Source organism: Mauremys reevesii, linkage group 1 (genome assembly GCF_016161935.1).
Source record: "Mauremys reevesii isolate NIE-2019 linkage group 1, ASM1616193v1, whole genome shotgun sequence".
NCBI classification, from domain to species: Eukaryota; Metazoa; Chordata; order Testudines; family Geoemydidae; genus Mauremys; species Mauremys reevesii.
Genome location: NC_052623.1, coordinates 299,620,630 through 299,633,850, shown reverse-complemented (window position 1 = coordinate 299,633,850; position 13,221 = coordinate 299,620,630). Strand labels below are relative to the sequence as shown.

Below are 13,221 nucleotides of genomic sequence, written 5' to 3'. Positions count from 1 at the left end.
TAATTTGGCGGTGTGCGTCCATGTACCGAGGCTAGCGTCGATTTTTGGAGCATTGCACTATGGGTAGCTATCCCGTAGCTATCCCATAGTTCCTGCAGTCTCCCCCACCCATTGGAATTCTGGGTTGAGATCCCAATGCAAAAACAGTGTCGCGGGTGATTCTGTGTAAATGTCGTCACTCAATCCTTCCTCCATGAAAGCAACGGCAGACAATCATTTTGCGCCCTTTTTCCCTGGATTGCCCTGGCAGATGCCATAGCATGGCAACCATGGAGCCTGTTTTGCCTTTTGTCACTGTCACCGTATGTGTACTGGATGCTGCTGACAGACGCGGTACTGCAGTGCTACACAGCAGCATTCATTTGCCTTTGCAAGGTAGCAGAGACGGTTACCATCCCTATTGCACCGTCTGCCATGCCATTGTAAATTGGCGATGAGATGACGGTTATCAGTCGTTCTGTACCGTCTGCTGCTGTCATGGGTGCTCCTGGCTGGCCTTGCTGAGGTCGGCCGGGGGCGCATGGACAAAAATGGGAATGACTCCCCGGGTCATTCCCTTCTTTATGTTTTGTCTAAAAATAGAGTCAGTCCTTTCTAGAATATGGGGCAAGTGTACTAGAGAACACAGCCGCTCCGTGTCAGAGCCCCAGAGATCCCGCAGAAATGATGAGCTGCATGCCATTCTAGGGGGTGCCCCTGCAACAACCCCACCCATTGCTTCCCTCCTCCCCCAACCCTCCTGGGCTACCGTGGCAGTGTCCCCCCATTTGTGTGATGAAGTAATAAAGAATGCAGGAATAAGAAACACTGACTTTTTAGTGAGATAAAATGAGGGGGAGGAAGCCTCCAGCTGCTATGATAGTCCAGGCAGTACAGAATCTTTTCTTTAGACATGAAAGGGGGGGACTGATGGAGCTCAGCCTCCAGTTGCTATGATGAAGACAGTTACCAGCCGTTCTGTACCATCTGCCGGGAATGACCAGGAGTCATTCCCATTTTTACCCAGGTGCCCCCAGCCGACCTCACCGAGGCCAGCCAGGAGCACTCACGGGCTGATGATGATGATGGATAGCAGTCATATTGTACCGTCTGCCACCGGGAAGGGGATGCTGGTGTTCAGTGCTGCAGCACCCAGTCTACCAGCAGCATGCAGTAGACATAAGGTGACATTGAAAAAAGGCTAGAAACGTTTTTTTCCCTTTTCTTTCGGGGCGGGGGGGAGAGTGTAAATTGACGACATATACCCTGAAACACCCGGGAAAATGTTTTTGACCCTTCAGGCATTGGGAGTTCAGCCAAGAATGCAAATGCTTTTCGGGGACTGTGGGATTGCTGGAGTCCTCAGTACCCCCTCCCTCCCTCCATGAGTGTCCATTTGATTCTTTGGCTTTCCGTTACGCTTGTCACACAGCACTGTGCTGTGGCCTCTGTCTATCATAGCCTGGAGATTTTTTTCAAATGCTTTGTCATTTCGTCTTCTGTAACAGAGCTCTGATAGAACAGATTTGTCTCCCCATACAGCGATCAGATCCAGTATCTCCCGTACGGTCCATGCTGGAGCTCTTTTTGGATTTGGGATTGCATCGCCACCCATGCTGATCAGAGCTCCACGCTGGGCAAACAGGAAATGAAATTCAAAAGTTCGCGGGGCTTTTTCTGCCTACCTGGCCAGTGCATCCGAGTTCAGCTTGCTTTCCAGAGCGGTCACAATGATGCACTGTGGGATACCGCCTGGAGGCCAATACCGTTGATATGCGGCCACACTAACCCTAATCTGACATGGCAATACCGATTTCAGCGCTACTCCTCTCGGGGAGGAGTACAGAAATCGGTTTAAAGAGCCCTTTATATCGATATAAAGGGCCTCGTTGTGTGGACGGGTTAAATCAGTTTAACGCTGCTAAATTCGGTTTAAACGTGTAGTGTAGACCAGGCCTCAGTCTATAAGGTGCCACAGGACTCTTTGTCATGATGTACATACTATAGCTTCCAAAAACATTGCCAGACACTGTGTATGGAAGTGGAAGAAATAAATGTTTATTGAATAAGGTTAAATTTGTTTCTTCGGTATCCACAAAGACTGACAATGGAGAGAGGCTACTGAAACAGACTTGAGGAAATGCAATTCCAATGTCTAAGGCAGCTCTTGTTTCCAAGAACAGTGCTATTCTGAAAGATGGCAGAACCGGTGTTTTCCAATAAGCTTGAAAGGGAATCTAGATGTTGTTTATATAATACTGTGAGTGTACAGGATGCTACATAAAGGGTAGGATGAATCAAATAAAGAACAGAATGCCTGACCTGATGAAACCCTGCCTAAAGGCACGACCGAATCTAGCACAGATCCCAAGGCTTAAAGTGTATTTATTGGTCCAGATAACAGCAAAGCAAAGTTCAAAATTTGAGATCAACCCTAAATTTATCCCAATGCCCAAAACTCCATGTTATCCTACAAAAATTAGGGCAGTTCTAAGCTTGTTTTCTTTACTTTCATCACAGATGCATAGACAGAAAGAAGGAATTACATAGATTCCTTGTTAATCAAAAGTCCATACATCTTGGCTGGTAATCCTCCAGATAAGGAAGCTGCTTGCAGTAGGTCAGGCAGTTGATCATTTATCATTCTTAAACACAGTATGTCTACCCAGAATTTTGTAGTGAGCCTCCCAGCCTCAGTTGACAGACTAGGACTAGGGGCTTGTGCTAAACTCTAAAAATAGGTGTATAGGCAGTGCTTTGAAGTTGTGGCTCAGGCTGGATCTCAAGTTCTGAAGCCTAGGAATGGGGGGATGTAAACAAACCTGCACATGAAGATGCTGCAACAGCCTGGGTGGATCAGAATGGGGGCCAGTCAGAACTTGGTCGGGGGTTGCACAGGGTGGCATTCCAAAGTAACTCTGAAGTCATGCCTGGGCTCATTTGTTTCCTGACTGCTTCCAAGCAGGAATTCTTGATGACACATAGTGAGTGGGTCTCTAGCCTTGCTGCAGTAAAAACAAATTGTTGCATCTGTGCTGTTCCTTTTTTTGAGCAGTCAAACACCTTTGGACCAGGTCAACTTGCATGGGCTGGGGCAGCAGACTCTGGGATGGAGGCACGATGTTGGCATGACCCCCCTCTTCTCCTTACTCTGCTCCCAGAGCCAGTCATCAATGTGGATGGATAAGTCAATAAATGCATCCACGCCCACATGAGTCTCAACACAGGCTAATTTGTCTTTGATCTCCTCGCTCAATCCTATGTGGAACTGGTGCAGTGGGGCTGCCTCGTTCTATTCTGTGTCTGCCGTCAGCCAACAGAAATGTGCGACATGCCTTGTGGCTGACCTCTACCCTTGTTGGAGCTTCCGCAGGGCAGCTTCAGCCAAGTGTGTGTGGTGGGGATCATCAAAAATTGTGAAGAAGGTCCAGAGGAAGTGTGATGCTGACAGACTGGAATGCTTATCTTGTTCCAGCAAGGGAGAGGCCCAGCCCAAGGCTTCTCTGTTTAGTAGGCTGAGCAACAGTCCCACCTGGGTCCAATCAGTGGGATAGGGACAGAACATAAAGAGTAGGCAGCACTGATTAAGGAATCCCCCGAATTTCTGACGGTTCCTGTAGAAACATCTGGGTAAAGGCACAGTGGTCTCCTGTTCCAGTGGCAGGGCAGCAGCCTAAGCCTGGAGTGTTGTGTTCCCTGCTTCCAGCTGAGGTAGCTGTTCCCAGAGGGCTTGGTTCTCTGCCAGAAGTGACATCACACAAGTGCACAGAATGTGGTTCTTTGTTGGAAATGAGTGACCCGCTCCTGAAAATGATGCTCCATGGGACTTGCTGGGCAACAGGGTACCAGCTCCCTCCCTAGAGGGGTCCAGGTGGTTGGAGCAAACTGTCGTGGCTGGGTCATGGGTCGCCAGGTCTACTGGGTGGAGCCAGAATGAGTAGGGCTGAAGCAATGGGTCAGAGGCAAAGTTGGAAGCCAGGAACTAGAGTGAGGTAAAAGAGCAAAGTTTGTCATAGCAGCTGGCTGGAGATCCTCCTAGTTGTACAGACAACTTCCTGGTGTCCTCTCCTGGTTTAAGTAGTGCACCTGGGACCAAGCAGGCACCCAGGAGCACTACCAATCAGGCCCTTTGTGGCTGGCACATCCTGTTGTGCCTGGGTACACAAAGCTCACAGCCCACTGATCACTACTCTGACAGAGGTGTTGAGTGGCAGCTTGAACGTAACAATCTGTCAGGGATTAGCAGACTCAGTTTCTAGGCTCTGGATCCTCCCCCTCATCCATTATATTAAAGTTGTATTGTGTGTAATACCTGATTTACAGGGAAACTATGTATATTCTACTGGTAAGGGCAAGAGATCAGCCATTGTGGAGACACACATCAATTTGTTAGACTGAAAATTGGCACACGGCTATAACTTTCCTTGAATAGCAGGGATCCGTCTTTGGCTCCCCCTCCTTACTTCCCCCGACCCTCAAAGCTCAAACTGAGCTGGACTGCAGGGGGAGGGATGCTGGGTTTCATTTTAGGGCAAGATATTACTAGAAACGGACAGAGATAAAAGGAGGTGCCACCATACTGGAAATAGAAATATATGACCAGAGGAGGTCAGCTAGAGAGGAATGATAGTCTAGTGGTTCAGACAGTAGCCTGGGACTTGTGAGATCTAGGTCAGGTTCCCTGCTCCACCACAGGATTCTTGTGTGACCTTACGTAAGTTATTTGTTTTTTCTGGGTATATCTACACTGCAAGTAAACACCTGTGGCCACTGACTTGGGCTCAGGCTGCGGGGCTATAAAATTGCAGTGAAGATATTCTGGTTGGTTCCATGTCTATTTCCCTAGCTGTAAAATAATAATACTGCTACTTGTCTACGTGACAGCTGTTGTGGGGCTGACTTTGTTAATATGTGCACAGTGCTCTGAAGAGTTAAGCTATTGCACTGGTTATTAGTATTAAATCCACACATTGGATGACTGTTTTAAGATGTTGAGCTTCTGAGAATAGTTTTTCTAGTGATATGACACTGATTTATTCTGTCACTCTTTAGCTTCTGATAGGGATTTCATATGTGGCTCAGAAATGATTAAAGGTGCACTTTCTTGAATAGACCTAACAACGGAGCAGGGTATTGTTCTTTCCAATGCTTAAACGAAGCACTTAGTGATGGTCTATACCTATAACCAACAAGAAATCTCTGCTGCCTCTATCTTTTTTCTTTGCTAGCACTAATTAGTAACTCAACACTTTAGCTATAGATTGTACAAGGAATTTCATCCATTTCACTTAGTGTTTGAAAAGTAGATCATTAAATTACCTTATCAGAAGATGAAAACTCCTCCCCCCTCCCCCCTGTGAATTCATAAGCTACTAACAAACTATTATCTAGGTTGCAACACTCTTGGGTTTGGGTTAGTGGTATCTATTCATGCTGCAAAGCTGGATGGTCTCTTGGTCCAGATATAGTTCCTAATCCATGCAGCTGTTCAATCTCCCTGTGAAATCTTTACCACCTTCTGCTAAAAATTATGGAAATAAATTATACTAAAGGAAAGCATTATTTTGTTATGATCCACACTCTTAGAATGAATATATGTAACTTTGATATACCCATTCTCTGTATGAAAGAGTACATCTTTCAAAGAGCCTATTACAATTTCTCAGCTGTTTAATGTAGCAAGCATAATGTAACCTTCTTGTGAAGGGTACATTAGATGGTAAAACGAAAACAATATGTTTGACTTACAACAGTTCAGGAGGCAGAAAAGAGATAATATACTTATTGATTATTTTATGAATTTGCAGCAGAACTTGACAAAAATATCTGAGTTGCTGAGCAATATTTTTAGTCACAAAATAAAGATGTTGCATAAAATATTTTCTTTTGATCACCCATGTCCAAATACATGTTAATAAAGTCGGTAGCTTTCGGGAGAGAGCCTGTCCACTTGTGATTATTTAAAGACCTTGTAACAGATTTCTAAGAGTAAAAGTGTTAACTCATGTATCTTAGATACATTACTGACATATTGTGATGGGGTTTGTAAACCCCACACTAAGGCTGAGGCAGGGGAAAGGCTGGAGCAGAACTGGGCCAGAAAACCTCTGCTCCTCAGGCACTGCTGGGAAAGGAGCAGGATAAAGAGAGGTCCAGCAGCCCCAAGCAGGGTGGGAGGAGAGAAGTCACTTCCAGGAGGAGAAGAAGCTCTTACTGAGGAGGTCTGATCGTGAGTTTTTCCCCTGACTCCTTTGGGACCTCACCTGGGGTAAGGAGGACTACTTGCAGAGTCACCCGAGAGTCATCTGCATCAGCCCTGAGACTCTGGGGTTTGGAGCAAAGGATTGTAATTAAATAGTAGCCATGCCCAAAAGTGAGGGAGGGGGTTGGGTAGGAAGTGGCCTGGGGAAGTTGAGCAGGAGGTGGGCCAAACGTAGGCTAACCTATGCGGTCACACTTTCAGGTCTCAGCCAGGATGTGGTGGAGCAGGAGGGCCTGGATCATCCCCTACGTAGCCTAGATTCCCCTATGCCTAGCACTGGGATGGGCAGGACTGGGAAGGAACAGACCCAGCTGAACCCTGTTCAGAAGGTCCCTGATACATTGAACTAAAAGAGAAACTGGAGCAGCAGGCCCTGACCACTAGGCCAGCTGACCGAACAGACAACCCCACTATAGCTACCTCAGCTAAACTACAATTCAATTGATTACATTCTACCTTTCTCCCCATCCTTTCAGTCCTCTAAACAATAGCTTCACTTCCTGTGCTGTTATGTAGTGTTGGCAGGCACAATTAGTCACGTTGCATGTACACCCCAGAAGCTCCTGATTTTGGTGGTCACTGAGGTGGCTTCTAAATGAACAAGCACATCATTAGCAAAGCATGTTTGAGAGAGTGGTGTGGTCTAGTGAGCTGGCACAGAGCTGGTTCTTCCAAAATGTTGAGTTATGCAGAGGGAACGAGATCAGGTAGGGAAATATAATGTCTAGATGATTATCTGACACTGGAAACAAGAGGAGTCTAATAAACTCCCTGAAATGGGAAGCACAGCAGACCTACGGTATTTCACTGCCAGCTAAGTTGTGCCAACAAAGGGCAAGGAGCACAGACTTTGCACCAGAGAGCAGCCACACAAAAAAGTACTTGTCTTCTGATTTTTCCTGTCATGGTGTTCTGTTTTCTCCTAGCATGTGTTGAATAGCAGTAATTAGGCTTAGCAATATTCTATTTTGTTAAGATAATTTATACATGATGAACTGTAGGGATAGTTTGTGTGCTTGCAGATTGCTTTATCCACGACAGCTTTAAATAGAAATTAATTTCATCCTTTTTTGATGAGCATGGTCTCTTCGTTCACACTGCAGGTGCCTAAAGCCATTTATGCATATTTGTTCCAGTAATTTTCCTCTGTTGATTACATTTACCAATTTTTAAATCCTAAGAAACTAATGAAGTGCCTTCATTAGTGTATGCATTCTTACAGTATTTCTGTGGAGCTGAAATGGAAGCTCCCTCTGTAACTAATAAGATAAAGTACAAAATTTGTTCCTAGAACTAGACTAAAGCTATACTTTGAGGGCTATTTTATGAAAGATCTTGTCGGGGTCATGAAACAGCCATCAGAAGTGGATTTAGTGGAAGGAGCCATAGTACAAAATTATCTCCTCCTTTTTAGGAGTCACAATGATTATTGGGATATCAGAATACCATTTTGCTAAGGTAATACGTGTAGGACAAAGGCAAATATTTTCAGTGATTACACGGTGGTATTGTAGTGAATTATGAAAATCTATCAGAATCAGGCATTTCCTCCAGACTACTGAAGACAAAGAATACGTAGCTCTTATATGGTACTTTTCACCCATAGTTTTCAAAGCACTTTTTGTTCTGGGAATCTTGATTCTCTGTCTATTTTGCATAGCATGGATCAACACCACTAGCAAGAAGACGAGGAGGAATTTCACATAGATAAAGTATCCAATCAATATCAGGTTCTCAGCATGGAAACCACAGAAAACATCTCTGAAGATCCAGTTGGTGGAATGGAATAGAGAGCTGTATGAAACATAGGTGAGGATGACTACTCAGACCAACCTGCAAGACTATCGAGTGTGCTCGTGAAGAGATTTCCATCCAGCCAAAGACGACAGATTCTCTGCTATGAAGAAAGAAAGAAAAAAACCACTCTGCAAGGGACAGGCAGACAAAAGGACGATGTGTTGTCTTCCCAGATCCATGGCACGGATGTGACTGAAAATTTGAATAGGCTTCTGATGTCAACGGACAAAGCTCCACTAGTGAGGGAACATTTCAGCACTAATGGCACAGCTTCATATGCTGCCTCCCTGATTCTAGGGAACTCTGAAGGGTGCTGCAGGAGAGGAATGTCCAAGGGACCGTCCTGTCCCATAAACAAAGGAAGGCAGAAAATTCTGGAAGTGAACCACGGGTTAGATGAGTGGTGTAAGGTAGAGGGTTTGGATTTTGTGGAACTTTGGGCCATCTTCTATAGGAAAGGGGCTCTATATAATTTGGATGGCCTCCACCTCAGTAAAAGAACCAATCTTCTAGGAAACAGGTTGCCTAGACTAGTCAGGAGGGGGTTAAACTAACAACAAAAGGGGAGGATGGCCAGCGAAAAACAAGCACTCATTTCACACAAAGTCAACATGCCAAAAACAAAGTTAATCAAAGCACCAAGGCATGTGAACAGAAGAAATCCTTAATTATATACACTAATGCTAGGGGCCCGGATAATAAACAACAGGAATTGGAATTGCTTGTTTATGATTATAAATTCAATGTAGTTGGTATTACTGAAACCCGGTGAGAAGATTTGCATGATTTGAATGTTAAAATCGCTGGTTATAAACAGGGCTGCCCAGAAGGGAGGGCAAGTGGGGCAATTTGCCCCAGGCCCTGCAAGGGCCCCGCGAGCCCTGGCCCGGCGGCGGTCTGGGTCTTTGGTGGCATTTCAGCGGCGGGGGGCCCTTCAGTGCTGCCGAAGACGCAGAGCAATTGAAGGCACTCCCACTGCCAAAATGCTGCCAAAGACCCAGACCGCTGCTGGGTGAGTACAAGCACGGCAGCTCCCTCGCTTTGCCCCAGGCCCCCTGAATCCTCTGAGCAGCCCTGGTTATAACCTATTTAGGAAGGATTGTCTAGGCAAGAAGGGTAGGGATTGGCATTGTAAAAAATGGCATTGCTTTTTTTCAATTAACTGACAACTCAGAGGCAAATTATCCTGAATGCTTATGGATCAATTATCAGAGGGGTAGCCGTGTTAGTCTGGATCTGTAAAAGCAGCAAAGAGTCTTGTGACACCTTACAGACTAACAGACGTTTTGGAGCATGAGCTTTCGTGGGTGAATACCCACTTCGTCAGATGCATGTCCGACGAAGTGGGTATTCACCCACGAAAGCTCATGCTCCAAAACGTCTGTTAGTCTATAAGGTGCCACAAGACGCTTTGCTGCTTTTATGGATCAATGTTTAACAGATAAAGAACAAGACAGGGTACTAGTTGGTGTCTGCAAGGGCCATCAAATCACACGAACAGGATAAAAGGCTCCTTAAGAACCTATCTATAACGTGTAGAGCGAGGAAAAAGCTGCATTATCGTGGGGGAGTTCATTCTGAGTGATATATGGGGGAAGCAGTAGATGTGATCTATCTTGATTTTAGTAAGGGGTTTTAATACAGTACCACATGACATTTTCATAAGCAAACTAGGGAATGTGGTCTAGATGAAATTACTATTGAGTGAGTGCCCAACTGGTTGAAAGACTGTATTCAAAGAGTAATTATCAATGGTTTGCTGTCAAACTGGGAGGGTGTATCAAGTGAGATTCTGCAACAGTCAGTCCTGAGTCTGGTACTAGTCAATATTTTCATTAATTACATTGATAATGGAGTTGTGAGTATGCTTAAAAAGTTTGCAGATGACACCAACGTGGGCAGGAATGCAAGCACCTTGGAGGACAGGATTAGAATTCAAAATGATCTTGAGAAACTGGAGAATTAGCTTGAATTCAACAAGATGAAATTCAATAAAGATAAGGGTAAAGTACTACACTTAGGAAGAAAAAAAATCAAATGCATAACTACAAAATGGGGAATAACTGGCTAGGTGGTAGTTACGCTGAAAAGGATTGGGGGTGATAATGGATCACAAACTGAATGTATCAACAATGTGATGCAGTTGTGAAAAAGGCTCATATTTTGGGGGGTGTTAACAGGAGTGTTGTATGTAAGACCTGGGAGTAATAGTCCCACTCTACTCAGCACTGGTGACATCTCAGCTGGAGTGTTGTATCCAGTTCTGGGCACCACACTTTAGAAAAGATGTGGACAGATTGGAAAGGATCCAGAGAAAAGCAACAAAAATGATAAGTTTAGAAATCTGACCTATGAGGAAAGGTTAAAAAAATTGGGCACATTAATTCTGAGAAAAGAAGTCTAAGGGGAGACATGGTTAGTCTTCACACTGTGTCTGACCATAAAGCAGCCCAATCACTAATCAGTTGAGATTAAGGTGTTCTAGTTTGGGGATTGCTGATAACATTTTGGAGAAGTTCTCTGGCCTGAGTTATACAGGAGGACACTAGATGATCACAACGGTCCCTTCTGGCCTTGGAATCTCTGAACATATTAGGTGCTGTTATCAGGGGCAGCTCCAAACCCCAGCATGCCAAGCGCATGCTTGGGGCGGCATGCTGCAGGGGGCACTCTGCCGGTCCCCAGGAGGGCGGCAGGCAGCTCCGGTGGACCTCCCGCAGGTGTGCCTGTGGAGGGTCCGCTGGTCCTGCGTGGCTACGGTGGAGCCGCGGGACCAGCGGACCGTCTGCAGGCACGCCTGCGGGAGGTCCACCGGAGCCGCGGGACCGGCGACCGGCAGAGTGCCCCCTGCGGCATGCCGCCCTGCTTGGGGCGGTGAAATGTCTAGAGCCGCCCCTGCTTTTATAAAGAGGATGGGGATTAATTGTTGTCCATGTCCACTGAGGGTAGGACAAGAAGTAATGGGCTTAATCTGCAGGAAGGGAGATTTAGGTTAGATATTAAGAAAAAACTTTCTAACTATAAGGGTAACTAAGGTCTGGAATAAGCTTCGGGGGGGGAGGCTGTAGAATTCCCTTCATGGAGGTTTTTAAGAACAGGTTAGACAAACACCTGTCAGGGATGGTCTAGGTTTATTTGGTTCTGACTCAGCATAGGGGACTGGACTTGATAACCTCTTGAGATCCCTTCCAGCCCTACATTTCTATTATTCTATTTTGGAGGTGTCATGCTGCCAGTACTCAAACATCCTTGGAATTATTAAAAATTAAAGAGGACAATTTGCTAACTCGAGAAGCATTGCATCCAACACGGCAATTCTACATCAAACCTCACCTTGACAAATAGAGATGAATTGATCATAACTAAAAATTCTTGGTTGCTTAAGTACAAGTGATCATGACTTCATCACATTAACTATTTACAAACAGAATAAAATCCAAAACAATATTTTTATATATATTAGTTGGGGCTTTAAAAGGGCCAATTTCATAAAGCTGAGAACAATTATGAACATAAACTGGGAGAAAAAGTTTTAACAAAACATGAATGATGGTAGGGACCTGCTTAAGAATATTTTACTAGATGTCCAAAAGGCACAATCCCAAACTCGACAAAGAAGGCTATATTGATTATATCTAGATTCAAAAACTGTAGGCCATACTTCCAGGATGGGGGACTCTATCCTGGGAAGCAGTGATTCTGAATAAGATTTGGGGGTTGTGGTGGAAAATCAGCTGAACTTGAGGTCCCAGTGTGACTCTGTGGCCAAAAGAGCTAATGCAGTCCTGTGATGCATAAACAGGGAAATCTTGAGTAGGAGTGGAGAGGTTATTTTAGCTCTGTATTTGGATGACTGCAACTGCTGCTGGAATACTCTGTCCAGTTCTAGTTCCCACAGTTCAAGAAAGATTTTGATAAATTGGAGACGGTTCAGAGAAGTGACATGAGAATGACTGAAGAAGAAGATTCAATCTATCTTAATAAAGAAGTCAAGGTGTGATTTGATTACAGTCTATAAGTATCTACATGGGGAACAAATATTTAATAATGGATTCTTCAGTCTAGCAGAGAAAGGTATAACATGATCCAATGGCTGAAAGCTGAAGATAGACAAATTCAGACGGGAAATAAAGCGTACCTTTTTGACAGTGAAGGTAAATCAATTGTTGGAACAACTTACCATGTGGATTCTCCATCACTGACAATTTTTAAATCAAGATTGGATGTGTTTCTAAAATATGTGCACTAGGAATTATTTTGGGGGATTTCTATGGCCTGTGTTATACTGGAGGTCAGACTACGTGATCACAGTGATCCCTTCTGGCCTTGGAATTTATGAATCTATATATCAAAGGTTAGTAATGTTGCAGTTTTTATACTGGAGACAAAAACATGCTTTCTGTGTGTTTCAATCATTCAGATCTGTTTGCTAAAATCCCAGATGGTCTTTTACTTGCAAATATCATTAGAATCGCTCCTTGACAGAGACAGAAATGTACTAATGTATTCCTATGCACCCATGGGTTATTGCTTTTCGCTTCTCCTCCTGATAATCTAAACCCATCAAAGCATTTTAATTTTAATCCAGTCAGGTGGAAAAATTAAAGCAGATATTTCTGATCAGCCTTCAAGCCTAAATTGCACATAACCAGGAGAATGCTGGCAGATACCTGTTCTGCACACAGAAAGGCTGATCTAAAGTTGCACACAGCTGCTTACAGACTTTCAGTTTTTGCTCAGCAGGGTCTCCCAAGTGACACTGTGGGGGCAGAAGGGAAGGATGAGCAGGGAGAATCAGTTTCCTACCAGATTGGACATAAACCATATTTTTCCAGTTTAGTGGAACACGGGACATTTTTCTCGATCACAGTGATTAAAAAGTAGTATGTGTCATAGTGCACTGATTTTTTTTAAAAATGTTAATAACTTAATAGCATTCACTTTTGTGCCATTTGCTTTGTTTGCTTTGTTTGATCATGGAAACACGTCCAGGGATCTTAATTATCTTAAAACTCCATCATTATTAACAGCTGTAGTAATGCTTGTTTTGTGTTTTATATTCAAATAAAGTCATAGGCCACAGGCCTGCAAATGCTTAGGCATGTGAGTAACCCTCCCATGTTAGTTGTGACAACTAACTCAGGGGTACTATTCACATGTGTACAGTTACTCACATGCATACA

The 13,221-nt window shown here is 44.4% G+C and overlaps 1 long non-coding RNA gene across 1 annotated transcript in view; it reads right to left on the bottom strand.

Moving 5' to 3' along the window:
* LOC120384157 overlaps positions 1–13,221 on the bottom strand; it is a 45,197-nt gene that overhangs the window by 12,616 nt on the left and 19,360 nt on the right. The window lies entirely within an intron of this gene.